At 45.4% G+C, this 23,308-nt stretch overlaps 1 protein-coding gene across 3 annotated transcripts in view; it reads right to left on the bottom strand.

Moving 5' to 3' along the window:
• Positions 1-23,308, bottom strand: part of ENTREP2 (endosomal transmembrane epsin interactor 2) — a 1,414,087-nt gene that overhangs the window by 35,192 nt on the left and 1,355,587 nt on the right. The window lies entirely within an intron of this gene.

Below are 23,308 nucleotides of genomic sequence, written 5' to 3'. Positions count from 1 at the left end.
ATCACCAAAGATGTTATTTAGGCAAAATCCCCACAGAATCATTCTCTTCAATGATGCAAATGAAGTCACTTTGGAGTCTGTCTGGCTTCTGTTCCAGTGGTGTCCGTCTTTTTTGGTATGCACAAAAATGCATTTGAGCACATATTTATATGCTAAAAACATGCCAAAAATTACAGAAACCATCAGACCACAGGCCAGAAGGTTTCTAAAGTGACAATCTGCCTCATTGTAGTGAATGGTCCTGTACAGGGTTGAAGTTGAATCATTTGTTTCTTTTTTTTTTTTACACTGTTCATTCTATAGGATAAAAAATGTGAAAGCTTTATAGACCAAGTCATTCTGGATATGTCGATACCAATTATGCATATTTTCTTTGTTTCTTTGTTTATACATAAAATCTGGGGTATGTCGAAACATTTTTACATTTTTTGTGTGCTTTTTTTGTAGAGAATTAACATTTTTACAAATTTTTTGTTTTTTTTGTTTATGATTTTACTGAGTCCTACTATAAAACTTGAATAATTTACATGTTGAGTTAATTAGAGCTGTCACTTTTGGCTAAATTCACACAAGTGTATAAAAAGTCAGCAGCATTTCGCCCAGAAAACGTTGGTGATTATTTTCTCATTTGTCATCCATGTTCAATCCATATTTTTTACAGCAGCAGTTATTAATCATTTACAAGACCATTTAAAGTTTCCTATATTAGAGAATTTAAATATACCAGTAAAAATTTTGTATGCTATATTGTGGCTCCATATGGCATTCAATTGTTTTTACGTACCCATAGACTTGAATTGGTGAGTCTTATCTGACTCATGGAAGAATCTAATGCATGGTGTGATTTTTTTCACACACATATTTGGTCAGTGAAAAAATAACTCATCTGCACTGCCCCATTAAAATTAAACTGGTCCGTGTGCTGTCTGTATTTTCACAGACAGCACTCGGATAAAAATACACTTGTATGAACCTACCTCACACTGATACTTGACCTGTTAATGTGTCCACATGGCCTTAGACCTTGCTTAAGGTAGAGTCTAACAGGCCACCATAGCTAGTAGACCCCAAAGCTATGATCTGGCCTCAGGGTTGCCATGGTAACCACTGGGACAATGCAAACTCGGGGTAACGATGAAGTTAAACCTGTTGATGCTGCTGTCACTATTGACAGGGGCATCTTGGAGCTAATGCTACTTTCTCACGATGAGCTTTTGTTGTTGATTAGCTTCTACACCTATTAGGTTAATTAGGCTACGTTTTTTTCTTTGCATTTTTGATTTATACAGACAAACCAATCATAGTGATTATGGAGTGGGATCAAGGCTGATTGTTTCCAGTCCATCTTGTTGCGTGTCTCTGGCGCAGGACACAGCGGTATTTGTTAAACTGTCATCGCGCATCCCTCAACGTACTTGTATGTGATTTTGGGATAATGGGTTAATATCCCAGTTCATTTTATTCTTAGGAGATTAGTGGGTGGCTTTATTTAATTGACAACTATCTCTTTAGTACTGTGCTTACAGATATAGCTATCAATCACTAAGTAGACCCATCTACTCATCTCCTAAGCCAAGAATAAGCAGGGATCTTAATGAGTAATATTCAAGGTATATACTGAATTATTTTCTACAAAACTATACATAATTCGGATCAGCTCCGCCTCCTCTATATCATACTTTCTACAGATAGGACTGCATGTACAATGTGACAGGTTACATTAAAACAATATATAGTGTACAATTTTATGGTCACAAACAGGTTTTGGTCACAGGTGACTTTGGTCTAACTTCAAAATTATATCACACAGTATAGTGATAGCATCTTTATCCAAGTGATGAAGCTTAAGGTTTAAGCCTTCATCCTATCATGTGCCAATCATAATACTAGTTCCTCTTGTATGGCAGGAGAAACGCTGGGTTCCCACAGTTACCAGGGCCTTGGTTCAACAGTTATCTATGCACTCTTCTGTAGTTATACCAAAGAATAATTCAGATAAAGAATTACTACACTGTCTGTTAGTACTGATACTTGGATTTTATACTAATTAAGACATATAAAACTGCACTACGTAGATTCTACATTCTACTTCTTATACCCAAATGAAGGTGATGAAAATTACTTTTGTGTCTCCTGAGGTATAGGTGAAGCTACACTGGGTAATGAATTACTTCTAGCAATATTGAAAATTCAGTGTCGTGGTTTGGACATGGTTAATACCCTGCCCTCTCAGGGTTAATTGTTGCGGCCTCCTTTTGGATCTAGGAGGGATATTTATAGGCACGCTGGACTAGGATTCTCTGTCAGTTATACTTTCATTTTGTCTTTGTGCCTGACCCCCTGGTGTGCGTGTGCATACTGTGTGGTGTGTTGTGTTTGTTTGCTCTCCGTGCTCGATCTGCTCTGTTTGATTCTCTTGGCTTTCTAACCTCCGGCTTCCACCTTACTATCCTTCTGCCTCACCCTCCTGTACCTCGCACATTTGACTACTCTCTGGCACTGTTCTCCTCCTTTGCACCCCACTGCCTGGCTCCATCCCTGGCCACTCCCCATCTGTCACATGGTTCAGGTCCTGGTTGCTACCCAGTGAGTTCCCCGCCATTCTGCTCTGCGCTCCCTTACTGTGGCGTGTAGTCACCCGGTAGTAGTTTCACCCGAGATCCGTGACATTATAACTGACCATACAGTCTCTTCCAGGTGGTGAGTTGTGAGTTTATTATGGATCTGGTACGGCTCTCATGGAGCAGGTTAATGAGCTCTCCCAACTTATGCAGAAGCTGTCCATGGAGCAGCAAACCCTGGTTCACTCGCACAAACAGGTGCAGAGAGATGTGGCAGGCGCTCTACAGGGTCCTGTTCCTTTGAGGACTTGGGATGGGGGCCCCACTGATGTGCCCCTAGTGGACCCCGAACCACCGGTAAAGATACCTGACAATTTTTCTGGGGATAAAAATTGTTTAGGGTTTTTAAAGAGGGATGCAAGTTGTTTTTTGACTTACGTCCCCGAGCTTCTAGTAATGAAAGGCAGAGGGTGGGGATCATTATGTCCTTGTTAAGGGGGGCTCCACAGGCATGGGCGTTCTCAGCTATGTACTCCTTCATGGCTTGATGCTCAGGACCGGACAAATTAAACAGGCGAGCCTTGGGTAACTTGGCTCCCGGGACTAAATCAATGGCACAATAGAGAGATCCATGTGGTGGAAGAGCCTCAGCCTCGCTTTCAGAAAACACGTGTTCAAAGTCCTTCAGGTATTCCGGAATACCCTCCAGACAGACGACACACATACAGATTTTACAGGGGTGACAAGAGGTACCAGGTTACAACATATACCGTTATCCTTACATCCCCACTGAGTAATTTCCCACATCACCCAGTCAATGATACGATTATGGCATTGAAGTCAAAGCATCCCTAGTACCAGTCCAGCAGGCAAATTATCTAGAACAAAACAACTTACTTTTTCCACATGAGTAGCACACACTTTCAGAGAAAAAAATTCAGGCATAAAACAAATTCCATCCCAGGTGAGAGGAGACGAGTCAATAGCCACAATTTTAACAGGATCCTTAAGCCTGACTGTCCCTATCTTATTAAGAGTCACCAGCCGGGCATCGATCAGGTTAATGGTAGAACCGCAGTAAACGAAGGCGGTGGACATGACAGGACCACCAACAAGTTCTAATTTCACTTGAAGCAAAATTTTAGCAAGTGAGGAAAATGTAACTGGTAGTCTGGGTAACCTCCTCGATCATCACCCAGACTTAGGTGATTCCCGATGGCTTAGCAGAAGAAGGAGAAGAGGGACAGTCCCTTTTTCAATGTCCACAGTAAAAGCATAATTGGTTGTCTCTGTGGTGTCTTCTCTCTCTTTCCTTCACCTGGAGTCTCATGGATAGACTGTACGCTCAAACCAATCTTTGGAGCAAATTTTGAGATGCCTAGCCTCTTCCAGACAGGAGGACTGGTGTGAGGTATTGCCTATGGCAGAATTAGCGTTCAACTCTTGTGTGAGCCAGTCCACTGGAAAGTCTCCCTTTCAGGTCAACTATGGGTTTGACCCATATTTTAGGTAATTTTCCCGCATGGATTCAGGTTGTCCTGGAGCCGAATGCATGGTACAACATTTGAGAACTCTTTGGAGGGAGGTTCAGACTAACATCTCTAAGGCCCAGAAAAGGTACAAACGATTTGCAGACAGGAGGATCGGGCCAGGTGCGGCATTTGTAGTAGAGGAGAAGGTGTGTTTATCTACCCGTAATATCAAGCTTAAGATACTGGCACAAATGACAAAGTTAGAGGTAGGTGGAAGGTCCTTAAAGATGATTTCAGGGAATTAGGCTGCAAGCTGAAAGCAAAGACCTCCAACGTGGTATTTTCTGAAATACTGCCTGTACCACGTGCCACGCCAGAGAGGCAATGGGAGATTAGGGAGGTTAATAAGTGGCTCAAGAATTGGTGTAGGAAGGAGGGGTTTGGGTTCCTGCAGAACTGGGCCGACTTCTCAGTTGGCTACAGGCTCTACGCTAGGGATGGGCTGCACCTCAATGGGGAAGGTGCAGCTGTGCTGGGGGAGAAAATGGTTAGAAGGTTGGAGGAGTGTTTAAACTAGGGAATGGGGGGGAGGGTATTCATTTTATAGGTGGGGAAGATAGTGCAGATAGAGACCTGGGCACAAATAAGGAAGTTGGGGGTGGTGGAGGCATGGGGGGTGGGGTTAGAACAGTTAGTAATTTAAGAAAGAATAGAGGTACAGAGAGGAACATCAAGTGCATGTATACTAATGCCAGAAGCCTCGCCAACAAAATGGACGAATTAGAACTAATGTTGTTGGAACATAATTATGACATGGTGGGGATATCTGAAACATGGCTGGATGAGAGCCATGACTGGGCTGTTAACTTGCAGGGCTATAGCCTTTTCAGAAATGACCGTACAGATAAGCGAGGGGGAGGAGTGTGTCTATATGTAAAATCATCCTTAAAACCCATCCTGCATGATAATATAGGTGAATCTAATGAAAATGTAGAGTCCCTGTGGGTGGAGATAAGGGGAGGGGGAAAAAATAATACATTACTGATAGGGGTTTGCTATAAATCTCCAAAAATAATGGAAGCAATGGAGAATATCCTCGTAAAGCAAATAGATGAAGCTGCGACTCAAGGAGAAGTCATTATTATGGGGGACTTCAACTACCCTGAAATAGATTGGGGAACAGAAACCTGCAGTTCCAGTAAAGGTAATCGGATTTTGACAACTATGAGAGACAATTACCTTTCACAACTGGTTCAGGACCCAACAAGAAGGGGGGCACTGCTAGACCTAATATTAACCAACAGGCCAGACCGCATATCAAATATAAGGGTTGGGGGTCACTTGGGGAATAGTGATCACAAAATAATAAGTTTTCATGTCTCCTTTAATAAGATGTGTAGTAGAGGGGTGACAAGGACACTAAACTTCAGGAGGGCAAATTTCCAACGGATGAGAGAGGATCTTGGTGCAATTAACTGGGACGATATCCTGAGACATAAAAGTACACAAAGAAAATGGGAGACATTTATTAGCATCCTGGATAGGACCTGTGCACAGTATATACCGTATGGGAATAAACATACTAGAAATAGGAGGAAACCAATATGGCTAAATAGAGCTGTAAGGGGCGCAATAAAGGACAAAAAGAAAGCATTTAGAGAATTAAAGGAAGTAGGTAGTGAGGAGGCATTAAATAAATACAAAAAATTAAATAAATTATGTAAAAAGCAAATCAAGGCAGCAAAGATTGAGACAGAGAGACTCATTGCCAGAGAGAGCAAAAATAACCCCAAAATATTCTTTAACTACATAAATAGTAAGAAACTAAAAAATGATAGTGTTGTCCCCCTTAAAAATAGTCTGGGTGAAATGGTGGATGAGGATGAGGAAAAAGCCAATATGCTAAATGACTTTTTTTTCATCAGTATTTACAAAAGAAAATCCCATGGCAGCCAATATGACTAGTGATAATAATTCCCAATTTAATGTTACCTGCTTAACCCAGCAGGAAGTACGGCGGCGTCTAAAAATCACAAAAATTGACAAATCTCCGGGCCCGGATGGGATACACCCCCGAGTACTGCAGGAATTAAGTACAGTCATTGATAGACCATTATTTTTAATCTTTAAAGAGTCCATAATAACAGGGTCTGTACCACAGGACTGGCGTATAGCAAATGTGGTGCCAATATTCAAAAAGGGGACAAAAACTGAACTCGGAAATTATAGGCCAGTAAGCTTAACCTCTACTGTGGGTAAAATCCTGGAGGGCATTCTAAGGGATGCTATACTGGAGTATCTGAAGAGGAATAACCTCATGACCCAGTATCAGCACGGGTTTACTAGGGACCGATCATGTCAGACTAATTTGATCAGCTTCTATGAAGAGGTAAGTTCTGTCTGGACCAAGGGAACCCAGTAGATGTAGTGTATATGGACTTTTCAAAAGCTTTTGATACGGTGCCACACAAAAGGTTGATACATAAAATGAGAATAATGGGGATAGGGGAAAATATGTGCAAGTGGGTTGAGAGTTGGCTCAGGGATAGGAAACAAAGGGTGGTTATTAATGGAGCACACTCGGACTGGGTCACGGTTAGTAGTGGGGGTACCACAGGGGTCAGTATTGGGCCCTCTTCTTTTTAACATATTTATTAATGACCTTGTAGGGGGCATTCAGAGTAGAATTTCAATATTTGCAGATGACACTAAACTCTGCAGGGTAATCAATACAGGGGAGGACAATTTTATATTACAGGCTGATTTATGTAAACTAGAAGCTTGGGCTGATAAATGGCAAATGAGCTTTAATAGGGATAAATGTAAGGTCATGCACTTGGGTAGAAGTAATAAGATGTGTAACTATGTGCTTAATTCTAAAACTCTGGGCAAAACCGTCAATGAAAAAGACCTGGGTGTATGGGTGGATGACAAACTCATATTCAGTGGCCAGTGTCAGGCAGCTGCTACAAAGGCAAATAAAATAATGGGATGCATTAAAAGAGGCATAGATGCTCATGAGGAGAACATAATTTTACCTCTATACAAGTCACTAGTGCGACCACACTTAGAATACTGTGCACAGTTCTGGTCTCCGGTGTATAAGAAAGACATAGCTGAACTGGAGCGGGTGCAGAGAAGAGCAACCAAGGTTATTAGAGGACTGGGGGGTCTGCAATACCAAGATAGGTTATTACACTTGGGGCTATTTAGCTTTGAAAAACGAAGACTAAGGGGTGATCTTATGTTAATGTATAAATATATGAGGGGACAGTACAAAGACCTTTCTGCTGATCTTTTTAATCATAGACCGGTGACAGGGACAAGGGGGCATCCTCTACGTCTGGAGGAAAAAAGGTTTAAGCATAATAACAGACGCGGATTCTTTACTGTAAGAGCAGTGAGCCTATGGAACTCTCTGCCGTATGATGTTGTAATGAGTGACTCATTGCTTCAATTTAAGAGGGGACTGGATACCTTTCTGGAAAAGTATAATATTACAGGGTATATATATATTAGATTCTTTGATAAGGCATTGATCCAGGGAACTAGTCTGATTGCCGTATGTGGGGTCGGGAAGGAATTTTTTTCCCCATGATGGAGCTTACTCTTACCACATGGGGTTTTTTTGCCTTCCCCTGGATCAACATGTTAGGGCATGCTAGGCTATGGGTTGAACTAGATGGACTTAAAGTCTTCCTTCAACCTTAATAACTATGTAACTATGTATGTAATACCCTGTATGAAGCTGGGCCCCAGGTTTATTGGTTCATACAAAATTGTGGAGGTAGTTAATCCGGTGGCCTACAGACTACAATAGCCCACCTCCTTCAAAATACCTGATGTCTTCCACAGGTCCCTGTTAAAGGTAGTGGGAATGGTTAGGGAAGATTCTTCATGCGACGCTCCCCCAGTATTGGTAGAGGGACTGCTGGAGTATGAGGTACGGCGCATCATTGATCTCAGTGAGTACGCCAGAAGCTCCAGTAACTGAGACATTGGAAAGGGTATTCTCTTGAGGATCGGTCATGGGTCCCAGCCGGTTCAGTGCACACCGATCGTCTGGTGCTGGCCTTCCATGCCAGATATCCAGGGAGCCTGGGGGTCCAGTGGCCCCCGTTAAGAAGGGGGTACTATCATGGTTTGAACAGGGTTAATGCCCTGCCCTCTCAGGGTTAATTGTTTTGGCCTCCTTTTGGATCTGGGAGGGATAGTTATACCCACGCTGGACTAGGATTCTCTGTCAGTTATACTTTTGTTTTGTCTTTGTGCCTGACCCCCTGGTGTGCGTGTGCATACTGTGTTGTGTGTGTTGTGTTTGTTTGCTCTCCGTGCTCGATCTGCTCTGTTTGATTCTCTTGGCTTTCTAACCTCCGGCTTCCACCTGACTATCCTTGTGCCTCATCCTCCTGTACCTCGCTTATCTCTCAGGTATTGACCTCGGCACATTTGACTACTCTCTGGTGCCATTCTCCTCCTTTGCACCCAGCGCCTGGCTCCATCCCTGGTCACTCCCTCTCTGTCACATGGTTCAGGTCCTGTTTGCTACCCGGTGAGTTCCCCACCATTCTGCTCTGGGCTCCCTTATTGCTTCGTGTAGTCTCCCGGTAGTAATTTTACCCGGGATCCATGACATTCAGCTGGTATGGCCCTATTTGATATGAAGCCAGAGTACATTCACTTAAAAAAAGTAATAAAAAACATATGCACCCAATGTGAGTTGTGGAAGATCAAAAGTGAAGAGCATGAAGAATGAACTCTATATAGCGAAATGTATTGGTTTATTATAAGAGAACCTTCTTTACTATGGCAAAAACATAAAACAAACACTTTTATAATAATGGTTTTATTGTATGGGAATCGGTAAGTTCTTCCAGCCAGCTGTGATCCACAATCCATCCTCCTGGAGAAATCCTTCACCTGCTGTGTTTTTCATTATATTTAAGAATACTATTTGCCTTGGCAAATGGGTAATTGATTCCCCTAGTAGTAATTAATGTAATTGCTATTGATTTAAGAAGCTCTCCACTGCAAAAGCCCTTTGAGAAGGAAGAATCACTGAAACACTTTCTGTCTCTCTCAATTTGGTTCGGGGCGAGGCAAGCCATTGCATTGATGTATGTGCTCCATTTGCAATCTAACCATGCTTTATAAATGCACAGGCAGAGCGGATCTTAAATCATCTTTGAGATACGGTTGCAATTTAACGCAAACAAAGGCAGCCAAAGAGATTTACGATACAATGTGCTAGCAAATCTTTCCAAAGTATTGACACTCTTCCTATCTCCAAATTGCCAGCATTTGATGTATTGCACAAGCCTAACAAATTGAATCACCAAAATCATACAGTTGTATTGTACAATATACTGGTGCATCTGGATGGAACATACAATACATCCTGGGAGAGAAAATTGGAAGAGAACGGCTGCCACAGATGCAAAATTAGTGCAGAGAGAGAGCATACATTACCGCTAGTGAAGATGTGACTCTTCTATTATAACGATGCTAATATTCTAACTGTGATCATATATCATTAGTGCTGGATGCATTAGGAAGGGCCCACTGCACACACCAGCTGTGTTTTGTCAGTCTTTCTCTTTCATCCAGAGCGCAATCTCTCATCCGCTTGCAATTTTAGCCATCAAATGCATATAATGCCAGTGATCAGTAAATGTTAGCTCTTGTTTCGGTGAGGAGTGTGAGACAGATAATGATGCTTAATGATAGGAGTGCATAATAATTTTTGGCTTTACTCCCAGTGATATTGTATTTTATAGTATGACTGTCTTTCTGATAATAAGCCATTAATTGTACACAACTATAATTCAAATTAATGGGGAATAATATTTTGGATGACTCCTTTGTTGAATTTACAATGGGATCCCAAAAAGCTCCCAACCAGACATTTATAAAGTGAATTAATGTCTGTGGAAGCTGAATTCTTAGGCTACTTTCACACTAGCGTCTTACGACGCAAGACGAATTGCGTCGTTGCGACGTACCGACGCAAGCAGTGAAAGCGCCGCACAACGGGTGCAGCGGATGCTGTTTTTCAACGCATCCGCTGCCCCATTGTGATGTGCGGGGAGGTGGGGGCGGAGTTCCGGCCGCGCATGCGCGGTCGGAAAAGACGGTCTCGACGCACCAAAAAATGTTACATGCAATGTTTTTTGGTGGCGACAGACCGACGCAACACGACGCAAACCGTCGCACGACGGTTGCAACGTGTGGCAATGCATCGCACTGCGTAGCTAATGCAAGTCTATGGAGAAAAAACGCATCCTGCAAGCACTTTTGCAGGATGCGTTTTTTCGACAAAACGAAGCATAGCAACGTGCAGTGCACGACGCTAGTGTGAAAGTAGCCTTAGACGTCTGTGACATGCCAACTGCATACATATTCTGGGATTTTCTTGCTATCAGAGTTTGCAAAATAAACACTTTAGCCTTTAATTTTAATGTTAACATTCTTGAATTGTTCTGCTCCTTCACTATCGTTAGGTTCAGATGGGGCTGTCTGCTGGAGCTGTTGTAGCAGGACCTTAAAAAGGAACTTCTGATCTTTCAATGGGATAGTCTGAGCCACTGGCGTAGCTAGAGCTTTTGCCGCCCGGGGCTGTTTCCGAGTTTGGCGCCCCCCCCCCCATTGCCATCACTCAACGCCGAGCACCGCCCCCTCAGCACTGTTTACCCATGAAATCCGGTGCCTGCGCTGTGTATCGCTGTTTGGTGCAGGCGCAGAGAGCTCTGGCCGTCTGATGTCACAGCCAGGCTTGCAGACTGCGCCTGTGCGGCCACCCACCTTGGTAATCCCAGCCCCGCAGTGTGTTATGCATTATGCAGAGTTCGGGGCTGGGATTCACAAGTAGGGCGGCCGCACAGGCGCAGTGTCCAGCATTGCCCCAGTGTGACCAGCAATCTGCTCCAGTGTCCAGCATTGCCCCCAGTGTGTCCAGCAATCTGCCCCAGTGTCCAGCATTGCCCCCAGTGTGTCCAGCAATCTGCCCCAGTGTCCAGCATTGCCCCCAGTGTACAGCATTGCCCCCAGTGTGTCCAGCAATCTGCCCCAGTGTCCATCATTGCCCCCAGTGTGTCCAGCAATCTGCCCCAGTGTCCAGCATTGCCCCCAGTGTGTCCAGCAATCTGCCCCAGTGTCCAGCATTGCCCCCAGTGTGTCCAGCAATCTGCCCCAGTGTCCAGCATTGCCCCCAGTGTGTCCAGCAATCTGCCCCAGTGTCCAGCATTGCCCCCAGTGTGTCCAGCAATCTGCCCCAGTGTCCAGCATTGCCCCCAGTGTGTCCAGCAATCTGCCCCAGTGTCCAGCATTGCCCCCAGTGTGTCCAGCAATCTGCCCCAGTGTCCAGCATTGCCCCCAGTGTGTCCAGCAATCTGCCCCAGTGTCCAGCATTGCCCCCAGTGTCCAGCAATCTGCCCCCAGTCTGTCTCCAGCAATCTGCCCCCAGTCTGCCTCCAGCATATTGCCCCCAGTCTGCCTCCAGCATATTGCCCCCAGTCTGCCTCCAGCATATTGCCCCCAGTCTGCCTCCAGCATATTGCCCCCAGTCTGCCTCCAGCATATTGCCCCCAGTCTGCCTCCAGCATATTGCCCCCAGTCTGCCTCCAGCATATTGCCCCCAGTCTGCCTCCAGCATATTGCCCCCAGTCTGCCTCCAGCATATTGCCCCCAGTCTGCCTCCAGCATATTGCCCCCAGTCTGTCTCCAGCATATTGCCCCCAGTCTGTCTCCAGCATATTGCCCCCAGTCTGTCTCCAGCATATTGCCCCCAGTCTGTCTCCAGCATATTGCCCCCAGTCTGTCTCCAGCATATTGCCCCCAGTCTGTCTCCAGCATATTGCCCCCAGTCTGTCTCCAGCATATTACCCCCAGTCTGTCTCCAGCATATTGCCCCCAGTCTGTCTCCAGCATATTGCCCCCAGTCTGTCTCCAGCATATTGCCCCCAGTCTGTCTCCAGCATATTGCCCCTAGTCTGTCTCCAGCATATTGCCCCCAGTGTGTCTGCAGCATATTGCCCCCAGTCTGTCTCCAGCATATTGCCCCCAGTCTGTCTGAGTCAGACATAAAGGAAAAAAAAAAAAAAAAAGTAAAATCCTCACCTCTCCCGTTCCCAGCGCAGGTCCCGTGCACTCAGCGTCTCTCCGGCTCTGCAACGCTCAGGACAGAGAGGCTGAGCGCGCAGTGATGACGTCATCGCACCCTCTGCCCTGAGACGTCGCAGAGTCAGAGGGCGCCGAAGACGCTGCAGCTGCCGCAGGAACCAGGAGAGGTGAGGATTAGAGCGGGGGGGCCCAATGCCAGCGCTGGTATCGGGGGCGGGGGGGGCGGCAGTGGTCAAGATTTAAAGGGCCCGCGTCTCAATTTTTTTTTTTTTTTCTTCCTCCTCCTCCTCTCTGGGTCGGAGCCGCCCCCGGCATTGTGCCGCCCGGGGCGGCCCGCCCCCCCCGCACCCCCCTTCCTACGCCACTGGTCTGAGCATGATAACTGTTTGTTCGAGATGAGTAGATCCCTCAAAATTCAAATTTGCCTGTTCATGGGGATTTTCCCAGGAAATTTGATGAGCAGAGAAGATTTTCTCAGCAAATCTAATATCCCTTAATATGCACTGAGGTATCTCCAGATCCCAGAGCATAATAATTATAAGATGTAAAAAATAATAAAACAAACTCTTATCCTCACCTAAACATTCACTTCTCTTCACTGTTAGCGGCATGGTCACTGCTGGATACATATCATCGCTGCAAAGGCTGAATCCTTTCAATGCTAGAATGGGACTTCCTTTTCTGATGAGACTAAGGATGGTTCTGCGCAAGTGTGCACAAGGTCATAGTGTCACGACGTCGCAACATTTGCCGTGACATTACATGCGCATGCACTAACATCCCAGGCCTCATCTGAGCTGGAAGTCTCGACCTAGTGTAAAAAGGCCCATGGATTCAGCTCAATATTGCAAGAGAGGTGGAATTGCAAAAAAAAGAGCAATTCCACAATGCTTTTTTAGATTTTTTAATTTACCATGTTCAATAGATGGTAAAAGTGACCTAGCAATATAATTCTTCAGGTAAGTACAAGTGTGCAGAATCCATACATGTATAGGTTGTTTTCATTTACATGGTGAAAAAAAATCTGAAATTAATTAAAACAAAAAAATTGTTTTTGTCGGCATTTTCCGAGACCCATAACATTCTCATTTTTTGGGATCTGGGGCTATGTGGGCATATTTTTTGCACCCTGAGCTGATGGTTTTACTGATATAATTTTGGAGTAGATACAATGTTTTGATCACTAGTGTTGAGCGATACCTTCCGATACTCAAAGGTATTGGTATCGGATGGTATCGGCCGATATCCAAAAAATATCGGATATCGCCGATACCGATACCCGATACCAATGCAAGTCAATGGGACACAAGTATCGGAAGGTATCCTGGATGGTTCCCACAGTCTCCTCTCCTCCAGACCCTGGGAACCATACACTGGGAACTTCCAATTCCGATTTCCGATATCACAAAAATATCGGAACTCGGTATCGGAATTCCGATACCGCAAGTATCAGCCGATACCCGATACTTGCAGTATCAGAATGCTCAACACTATTGATCACCTTTCATTGTATTTTATTGCAACGTTGTGGCTACCATTAAAACTCAATTCTGGGGTTTCGATGTTTTTTCTCATTATGCCGTTTACCGATCAGAGATATATATATATATATATATATATATATATATATATATATATATATATATATATATAGATATATATATCATGGAATCAATGGTGCTATATAAATAAATAATAATAATCTACATATATATACTATATATATATATATATATATTTATATATATATATATATATATATATATATATATATATATATATATATATATTATGATCGATCGGACATTTCTGAATGCAGTGATTCCAAATGTGTGTATTTTTATTTTTTTAACTTTTGCATTTTTTACATTTTTTTAAATATTTTTGATAACTTTTTTAAATTTTTTTTACTGTATTTCATAGTCCCCTTAGGAGACTGATCACCTGTGCTGTGCGCCAATGGGCGGGATCAATGACGGGTTTCCTGTCTGTGCTCATTAAATGCCAGTGAATAAAGATTTTACTTGGAAATTGAGAATTTTGAAAATGAAAGAAGCAAATTTATCTCATAAGATATAATAATAATGATAATTTTATTTATATAGTGCAAAAATATTCCGCAGTGCTTTACAATTATAGAAGGGATTTGTACAGACAATAGACATTACAGCATAACAATAATCACAGTTCAAAAAAGATACCAAGAGGAGTGAGGGCCCTGCTCGCAAGCTTACAAACTATGAGGAAAAAGGGGAGACTTGAGAGGTGGATGGTAGCAATTGCTTTCATTGATCGGACCAGCTGTAGTGTAAGGATCATGTAAAGCTGCATGAACCAGTTAACAGCATAAATATGTAACAGTACAGACACAGAGGGCTATTAACTGCATAAAGTGTATGATAACATGATGCCAGGAACCTGATTATGGTTTAAGTTTTCTGAATGAGCTACCCAGGGATAGTTAGGTTAATGCATTGAGGCGGTAGGCCAGTCTGAACAAATGCGTTTTTAGGGCACGCTTAAAACTGTGGGGATTGGGGATTAATCGTATTAACCTGGGTAGTGCATTCCAAAGAATTGGCGCAGCATGTGAAAAGTCTTGGTGACGGGAGTGGGAGGTTCTGATTATTGAGGATGCTAACCTCAGGTCATAAGCAGAACAGAGAGCACGAGTAGGGTGGTAGACTAAGACCAGGGAGGAGATGTAGGGTGGTGCTGAGCCATGGAGTGCTTTGTGGATGAGGGTAATAGTTTTGTACTGGATTCTGGAGTGGATGGGTAACCAGTAGTGATGAGCGAGAATACTTGTTGCTCGGGTTTTCCTGAGCACGCTCGGGTGATCTCCGTGCATTTGTAAGTGCTCGGAGATTTAGTTTTCGTTGCCTCAGTGCATGATTTACAGCTGATAGACAGCTTGAATACATGTGGGGATTTCCCCACAAGTACTCAGGCTGGCTAGTAGCTGTAAATCATGCAGCTGCATCAACAAAAACTAAATATCCGAGCAGTTACAAATACCTGGAGACCACCCGAGCGTGCTCGGGAAAACCTGAGCAATGAGTGCACTAGCTTATCACTAGTGACCAGTGTAATGACTAGCACGAGGTAGAGGCATCTGTATAACGATTGGTGAGGAATATGATCCTCGCTGCAGCATGCAGGACAGACTGGAGAGGGGAGAGAAGATATCTTACAAACCTTATTGGCGTGCACTATTGATTTATGAAATAAAAATTAAAACAACAGTTACTCTTTAAAACTAATGTTGACAGACTTATAAGTTTTAACTGAAGCTTGTGCCAAAGAAAAAAATTATATTTCGTAGATTAAAATCTGCACTAGGGATGAGTGAACCCGAACAGTAAATTTTGGGGTTTGTACTGGACAACTAGTGCCTGGTACCAAACCCCAAAGATGGACTTTTTCCTGGAAGTCCAGTTTAATGTTCGGGCTTGGATGCCTCATAAAGTTTTCTGAAAGGTTGTAGAACACTTTTGGAGCCATCACAGCCATGCCAAATATAGTGGCATGGCTCTGATTGGCTGGCGTTCCACATGACCCAGCCTGCATAAATGTGGATCACAGGTGACACTGCCATTCTCCTCTGATTAGCATAGGGACAGGATGCAGCTGGAGTGAGGGACAGTGGTAGCTTCTGTGTGTGCGCAGTCTGCAAAAAAGCCTCAGTGGGAGTACTGTGCCATTAAGCCTCTGTGTGTAAACTGTACCAATTAGTGTGGGAGTGCTGTACCAAAAACCCTTTGTGTGTACTCGGCCCCCCTGCCTGTGGGAATACTGTGCCAAAAAGCCTCTGTGTACTCTGTACCCCTGTCTGCAGGAGTACTGTGCCAATAAGCCTCTGAGTCTACTCTTCACTGCTGCCTATGGGTGTACTGTGCCAAAAAGCCTGTGTCTAAATTGCACCGCTAACTTTGGGAGTACTATACCAAAAAGCCCCTGTGTCTACTCTGCACCCCTACCTGTGGGAGTACTGGGTCAAAAAGCCTCTATGTACTCTGCAGCCATGTCTATACGAGTAGTGGGCCTAAAATATAATTATGCTTTACCGCTGTGTCTGCACGATTTGTTGCCGTGCCTAAAAAAAAATATACTTTACCACGGTGTTTGTGTGAGTTGTGGCCGTGCCTAAAAAAATAATTATACTCCACCACTGTGTCTGTATGATTTGTGTTCATGCTTAAAAACATAATTATAATCAATTACTGTGTTTTTACGAGTAGTGTCCGTGCCTAAAAAAATAATGTTGCCGTTATGTCTGTGAAAGTTGTGGCCATGCCTAAGAAACAATTATACTCTGCTGCTTTGTCTGAACGAGTTGTGGCTGTACCTAAAAATCTAATTGTGCCTTTCAGCCTCTGTGTGTACTCTGCACCCCTACCTGTGGGAGTCCCATGACAAAAAGTCTCTGTGTGTACTCTGCACCCCTGCTTGTTGGAGTTATGTACGTTTAAACCTCTGCATTTACTCTGCACCCCTGCCTGTGGAAGTACTGTGCCAAAAAGCCTCTGTGTGTACTCTGCACCCCCGCCTGTGGGAGTGTAGTGCCCCCACTGCCGCAGGGCCGAGGGGTACCCGGTACCGGGCCTCTGAGTCTCTGCTCTGGGGTTGTCACGGTGGCTAGACCCGGTCCGTGACCCTGCTGAGGGGCGTACAATGATAGGTGTGCGGGATGGTGGTGATGTTGTAGTGATGCGGTGCAGGTTGCAGTAAATAACGAGGACACCAGGTTGCAGTCTCTTTACCTCTTTACTGAAGGCTTCAGGATCCTCAATCCGGAATACGGTTAACTGGGCTGCGCAAGCCTGGCCGGTCTGATGGCACATCCAGAGCTCCCTTTGCAGGTGGAAATCTGTGCCTACCTTCTAGCACTTGTGTGTTGTAGTCCTTCCCTGCTAAGCACCACGGGATAGTCCTCACAACTGTTGTGTCTGTTTCTCGTGTTCCCTCACAACTCGATTCTGATGTTCTTCCACATCCCCCCAGATCTTATGGTTAAAACGCACCCCTATGACGGGGAGGCTCGGAGCTCTTCCGGGACTCTAGCGTCGCCCCACTCCTGTTGTTACCTCCCCTTGTGTCTTCCTAGGTCAATTGGGTGAGACAGCCCGCCTATAACTGACTGTCCTGCCATAGGTTTGAAGTTTGGCCTGGAGCTCTATACTTCCTCGGCATTCCGGCCACCGGTTATGCGCCTCAATAGGATGTTGCCTCGTCTTACAGCACGACTCCTACTGGTATTCTCCTTGTTGCGTTGATCTCGTTTCTCACTCAGCACAATAAACCTTGCTTCTTGTCCTTTCTTGGGGTACCGCCGCTATATCGTGCAGGCGCGGTCCCGTAACGTTCTCTCTGGTTGCTAGGCCTCTGTCAGGATCCCACCCCTGACAGGGACCCCTCTGAGTCTCTCCCCGCAACACCCCCTGCCACAGGGTGTTGCCTGTTCGATTCCCTGTCAGCTTTCTCGTCTAACTTCCTGCCTAACCCCCAGTTTTACCAGATTGTGAGGAGTGGCCTAATACATAGAACCCTTAGCTCCCTCTGGAGGCCAGACTGTGAAGTGTATTGGTGTCTGTGATACCTGGTCAGATGAACTCCTTCAGTGCCATCAGACGTACCATAGCTCCCCTTAGTGGCGGAGCAACAGTACTGCAACGACCAGGACTCTGGGGCGCTGCACTCCCCCCCGGTTAAATCCAGTACTCCTGGATTGGGAAGAAAACAACAATACATGTCAGCAAAAAGACATACAATTTTGAAAATGCAAGTACAAGTAAACTTTTCAATAGAGCTTCCCTTTATGGGAGGTGAGGACACTTGAACGTTACAAACATGGTTAAATACTTTAAATAACATACTATAAATACTTTTCTTACCCAACCGGGTATTCTACTAAGTGCAAAATTTTTAAACAATAATTTAACATTGCCTTTAAGGACGTACTCGCTGAATCCACTAAAGACCTTCTTATAAAACATTATAAGGCTAATCAACTTTTCTGCATTCCCCTTCTTTACATCTGCAGGACCGCCTGTCCTAACTGCTCCAGGCCTACTGCTTCTCCTTTCTGTTACAGGACCGCCCCTTTCCGCCCGGGCCTACTGCCTTTCTACTACTATACACGGTATAGAACTTATCATCCATCTTTCAGTTCGGATTACTGAGCCAGCTCTGTATGGCTCCTAGGAGGACTCACTGACTAACCCCGTACGGGTTGTAGCAGCAAAAACATCAGAAGGACAAACAGTTAACTATATACATGTTCAGAAACATTCTTGCTTACTCAGTTTCTAGCAGCCCCCACCGAGGCTTTACCTGGCAGGTGGCCCTCTGCGGTCCAGGCAGGCTGGACTCCAAGTCTACTCCTGATGCCAGGTGTACCCCATGGGTTCGGGTCTTCTGCACGACCAGGTCGTGCACCGCGATGAGTGTCTGCGTGGGTCGATGGATGATGCTAGCAGCGGCAGAGGCTGCAGCAGCGGCTTCAGCGGCAAGCTCCTCCCCCTCGGTTCGGGATGCCGCTAGAACGGCCGTGCAGCGCTGCATATCCCGGGCCCACCAGCTGCTCCCCTTTAGGTGCCGGCGGTACATCACCACCTCCCCCGGCTTCAGGAGGGACTTAGCGCCGTCTCCACACAGGCAGGGCTCCACTTCGTCCCAGGTGATGCGGACTCTCAGGGCTGTTCCAATCTCCTGCACGAAGCCCTTCCCTGCCTGGGGCTGGTAGACGATTACGACGCCCCATTTCGGCAGGGAACCCTCCAACAGCTCACCACGCGCCTCCCGCTCCACTTCCCGCTGGAACTCCGCAATCAGGTGGTTCCTGTATCCTCCCCAAGGGAAGGGCCCCAGGTCCGGCCCCCCTGGTTCTTTGGGACCAGGCGGCAGGAACGCTGGGACACCAGTGGTCGCAGCGGCGGCCGGGTCTGGTGCAGAGGTGGGGCGGTCTCCCTGGGGGTCGCGGCACTCAGTACCCCTACCTGGGGTGACTCCTCCGGCGCCACTCCACTCCCCTGGGGGAGGCACACGGGCTGGGGACCGCGCAGGCAAAGGATGCCCCATCGACAGCTCCCACGGGTCCAAATCCTCCAGCGGGGGCATATCAGAATAATCCTCTGGTGACGGGGGTCGATGCGGGGCCATCCTTTTCTGCAGGCCTTCTCTGGTCTCCAGTCCCACCTCATCTGAGTCATAGTTTCGTTTCTTCGGTCTCCGCCCGCCATAGAAGATCAGGAGGCGGATCTCCCCTGCTGACGGACACGTCCTCAGGATGCAAAAATATTTAGACTGGGCAGCCATTGTCCTTCGCGCTCTCCAGCTTGTCTACGCCTACTCCATGCCCCTCTTCTTCTCCTGCGCTCTCCTCAGTGCTGCAATGGCGGCGGTTTTTGGCGGCAAATGGCAATTCACAGTCTTTGCAATAAATCACAGTCCAAGTATAATAAATCACAGTTCCAAGGCACACATGACCTGATGCTTCAGGCTTAAGTAGATCCTGTTCGTGACGCCAAGTTGTAGCGCCCCCACTGCCGCAGGGCCGAGGGGTACCCGGTACCGGGCCTCTGAGTCTCTGCTCTGGGGTTGTCACGGTGGCTAGACCCGGTCCGTGACCCTGCTGAGGGGCGTACAATGATAGGTGTGCGGGATGGTGGTGATGTAGTGGTGCGGTGCAGGTTGCAGTAAATAACGAGGACACCAGGTTGCAGTCTCTTTACCTTTTTACTGAAGGCTTCAGGATCCTCAATCCGGAATATGGTTAACCGGGCTGCGCAAGCCTGGCCGGTCCGATGGCACATCCAGAGCTCCCTTTGCAGGTGGAAATCTGTGCCTACCTTCTAGCGCTTGTGTGTTGTAGTCCTTCCCTGCTAAGCACCACGGGATAGTCCTCACAACTGTTGTGTCTGTTTCTTGTGTTCCCTCACAACTCGATTCTGATGTTCTTCCACGTCCCCCCAGATCTTATGGTTAGGACGCACCCGTATGACGGGGAGGCTCGGAGCTCTTCCGGTACTCTAGCGTTGCCCCACTCCTGTTGTTACCTCCCCTTGTGTCTTCCTAGGTCAATTGGGTGAGACAGCCCGCCTATAACTGACTGTCCTGCCGTAGGTTTGAAGTTTGGCCTGGAGCTCTATACTTCCTCGGCGTTCCGGCCACCGGTTATGCGCCTCAATAGGATGTTGCCTCGTCTTACAGCACGACTCCTACTGGTATTCTCCTTGTTGCGTTGATCTCGTTTCTCACTCAGCACAATAAACCTCGCTTCTTGTCCTTTCTTGGGGTACCGCCGCTATATCGTGCAGGCGCGGTCCCGTAACGTTCTCTCTGGTTGCTAGGCCTCTGTCAGGATCCCACCCCTGACAGGGACCCCTCTGAGTCTCTCCCCGCAACACCCCCTGCCACAGGGTGTTGCCTGTTCGATTCCCAGTCAGCTTTCTCGTCTAACTTCCTCCCTAACCCCCAGTTTTACCAGATTGTGAGGAGTGGCCTAATACATAGAACCCTTAGCTCCCCCTGGAGGCCAGACTGTGAAGTGTATTGGTGTCTGTGATGCCTGGTCAGATGAACTCCTTCAGTGCCATCAGACGTACCATAGCCCCCCTTAGCGGCGGAGAAACAGTACTGCAACGACCAGGACTCTGGGGCGCTGCACGAGCAATCTGCCAAACAGCCCCTTTATGCACTTTGCACCTCAGCCTGTAGTACCATGCTGAAAATCCAGCTGGCCGCACCAGGACTAGGGGACAATATTCAGGCACTGGCTGCTCACAGACGAGAGGACAAGGTTCAGGCACTGGACACTCCAGGACCAAGGGACAAGATTCAAGCCTGGTTGCTCTGGGACCAGGGAACAAGTATCCTGTAGATTGTAAGGCCGCAAGGGTAGGGTACTTTCTCCTCTGTAACTGTCTGTCATTATTAGTTTGTTCATTGTTATTTCTATTTGTGTTTTGTATTTAACACCTCCTCATGTACAGCACCAAGCAATCAATGGTGCTCTAAAGTAAAATAATATTAATAATCAACCACATGATGTTCCACTCATTCCTCATCCCTGCCCTCTTTGCAGGTCTACACTTAGCATAAAGCTGCAGCAGTTGGCACTTGTGTTTCATCATCATCATTATCAGAGATGTGCATTGGTGGCTGCTGACCGTTTGCAATACCCCTCCCAGATACTCATCCTCAAACAGAACAAGTGGTTGGACATCAGTGCATTAAATCTCTTCCACTTGTGTGGCAGGGTCAGGTGGATGGCCCACAGAACCACAGCCAGCAGTCATCAAAAAACAGAAGTGACTGCTGCATGACTTGGAGCTCAGACTGCTTGCCTTATTTGCAAGAAGGGTGAGGTGAAGACAGATGCCCATTGGCTGCAGGTACAAAGCAAAAGGAACTGAAGGCACTCTCAGCCATCCAATCTAAAACCACTTCAATCTGTGCTGGCTTCACCATTCATCCAACAGTACTTGAGCCTAGGAAATTATACAGAACGTCCTGTCGCCTGCATGCATCAGAGGAAGGTGTTGGCTGCCTTCTCCTCCAACACCTCTTCCACCTCCACCTCTTGATTCAAGATAATAATTTTTTATTTTTTTATTTTTTTTATTTTAAATAATTTTCCTATCCACATTTGTTTGCATGGCAATTGTCCTGCTCTTACCCACATTTAGCTTCCTTTTCAACCCCCTAGTCTTTACTACAACCATTTTGCAGCCATTTTAAAGCACCGAACTTTGTGTCCCCATTGTCTTCTATTGAATTCGGATTTGGGATCACATTCAGATACCGAACCAAACTTTGAATTACAGTTTGGCTTAACCAGAACCAGAATATCCACGGGTCCGCTCATCCCTAATCTGCACCAAATAAGCAAGTCAAAAATGCGCAACGTGTGCATGACACTAAAGGATTCTCATTCAATTGGCTGGCATCAAGAAACCCTTCAGGTTTTGTGACAAACTTGAGCAGAAAAAAAGCAGCAAATCTTCAACATATGCATGTGAGAGCAGGTGTTTACAATTGCTATCTTTTGTTGTGTATATAGATCTTCCTTGTATAACATAATAATATAACACCATTAATTAATATTATGTGTGACCTAACACTTATTTGTGAAGAGATATACTACAAATTGTGATAGAATTTATTTTTTACTTTAACCTTATCTGAGATGAATAAATACTAGGCAACGTAGATATTTTTGGAAAGGGAAAGGCAAATGCCTGAGCAGTTTCATAGGGCATACATCATGTGAGACTCCAGAATGATAAATGCTTCTGTCCTACTCTATTCCTGACACTCTATTTTAAAGCTCTGAAAATCCAATTGGGTGATCTGTCAAGCTTTTAGTGTGACTGATTGTAGCGAAAAGACAAGCAACAAAGGAGTCTCCTGTGCAATAGGGATTCCATGTCCTCACTAATGAAAATCTCCACAGTGACTGTAAAATTTCTGCAAGGGCACTAATCAAATTATTATATAAAAATAGGAGGACAAATGTCAATATCAGCCAAATAATCCACTTTCTGAGTTTTGACTTGCTGTTTTAAAAAACAAGTCTAATGCTATTGGGACTTAACCATGACAATCATAAACCTAAGGAGTATTGGAATAACATGAAGATGTGCAATCTACGCATCATTTCCCCGTGGAAGTATTTCATTATTAGGCTAAATTTCCCATTGTCCCTGTTCACTTTACTAAAGGTACAATATTGATCTATTGCTTGCTGAGACTCCTAGAAATGATGAATTCATGCTACATGTTTGGATCAGCCCCCAAACTTCATCAGAAGTAGATAAGACTGTCTAGTTCCTGTAGGTGCTTTTTATTTCTACATAGCAATGGAAAAAATGCTACAAACTATGAATGCTTTCAAAAATAGAAGTGTTTATAGTTTATTTTTTATCAATTAACAAACTGTAAAGTGAATGAACAAGAGAGAAATATAAATCAAATCAATATTTGTAGTGACCACCCTTTGCATTCCAAATGACATTAAATCATCAATTCTCCAAGGTACAATTTCACATACTGTACCGTATATACTCATGTATAAGCTGAGTTTTTCAGCACTTTTTTTGTGCTGAAAATGCCCCTCTCGGCTTATACACAAGTCATTGTCTTGGGGAGGGGGAG

Source organism: Ranitomeya variabilis, chromosome 5 (genome assembly GCF_051348905.1).
Source record: "Ranitomeya variabilis isolate aRanVar5 chromosome 5, aRanVar5.hap1, whole genome shotgun sequence".
Classification (NCBI taxonomy): domain Eukaryota; kingdom Metazoa; phylum Chordata; class Amphibia; order Anura; family Dendrobatidae; genus Ranitomeya; species Ranitomeya variabilis.
Note: the sequence above shows the minus strand (reverse complement) of the source record. Positions and strands in the feature narration are given on the sequence as shown.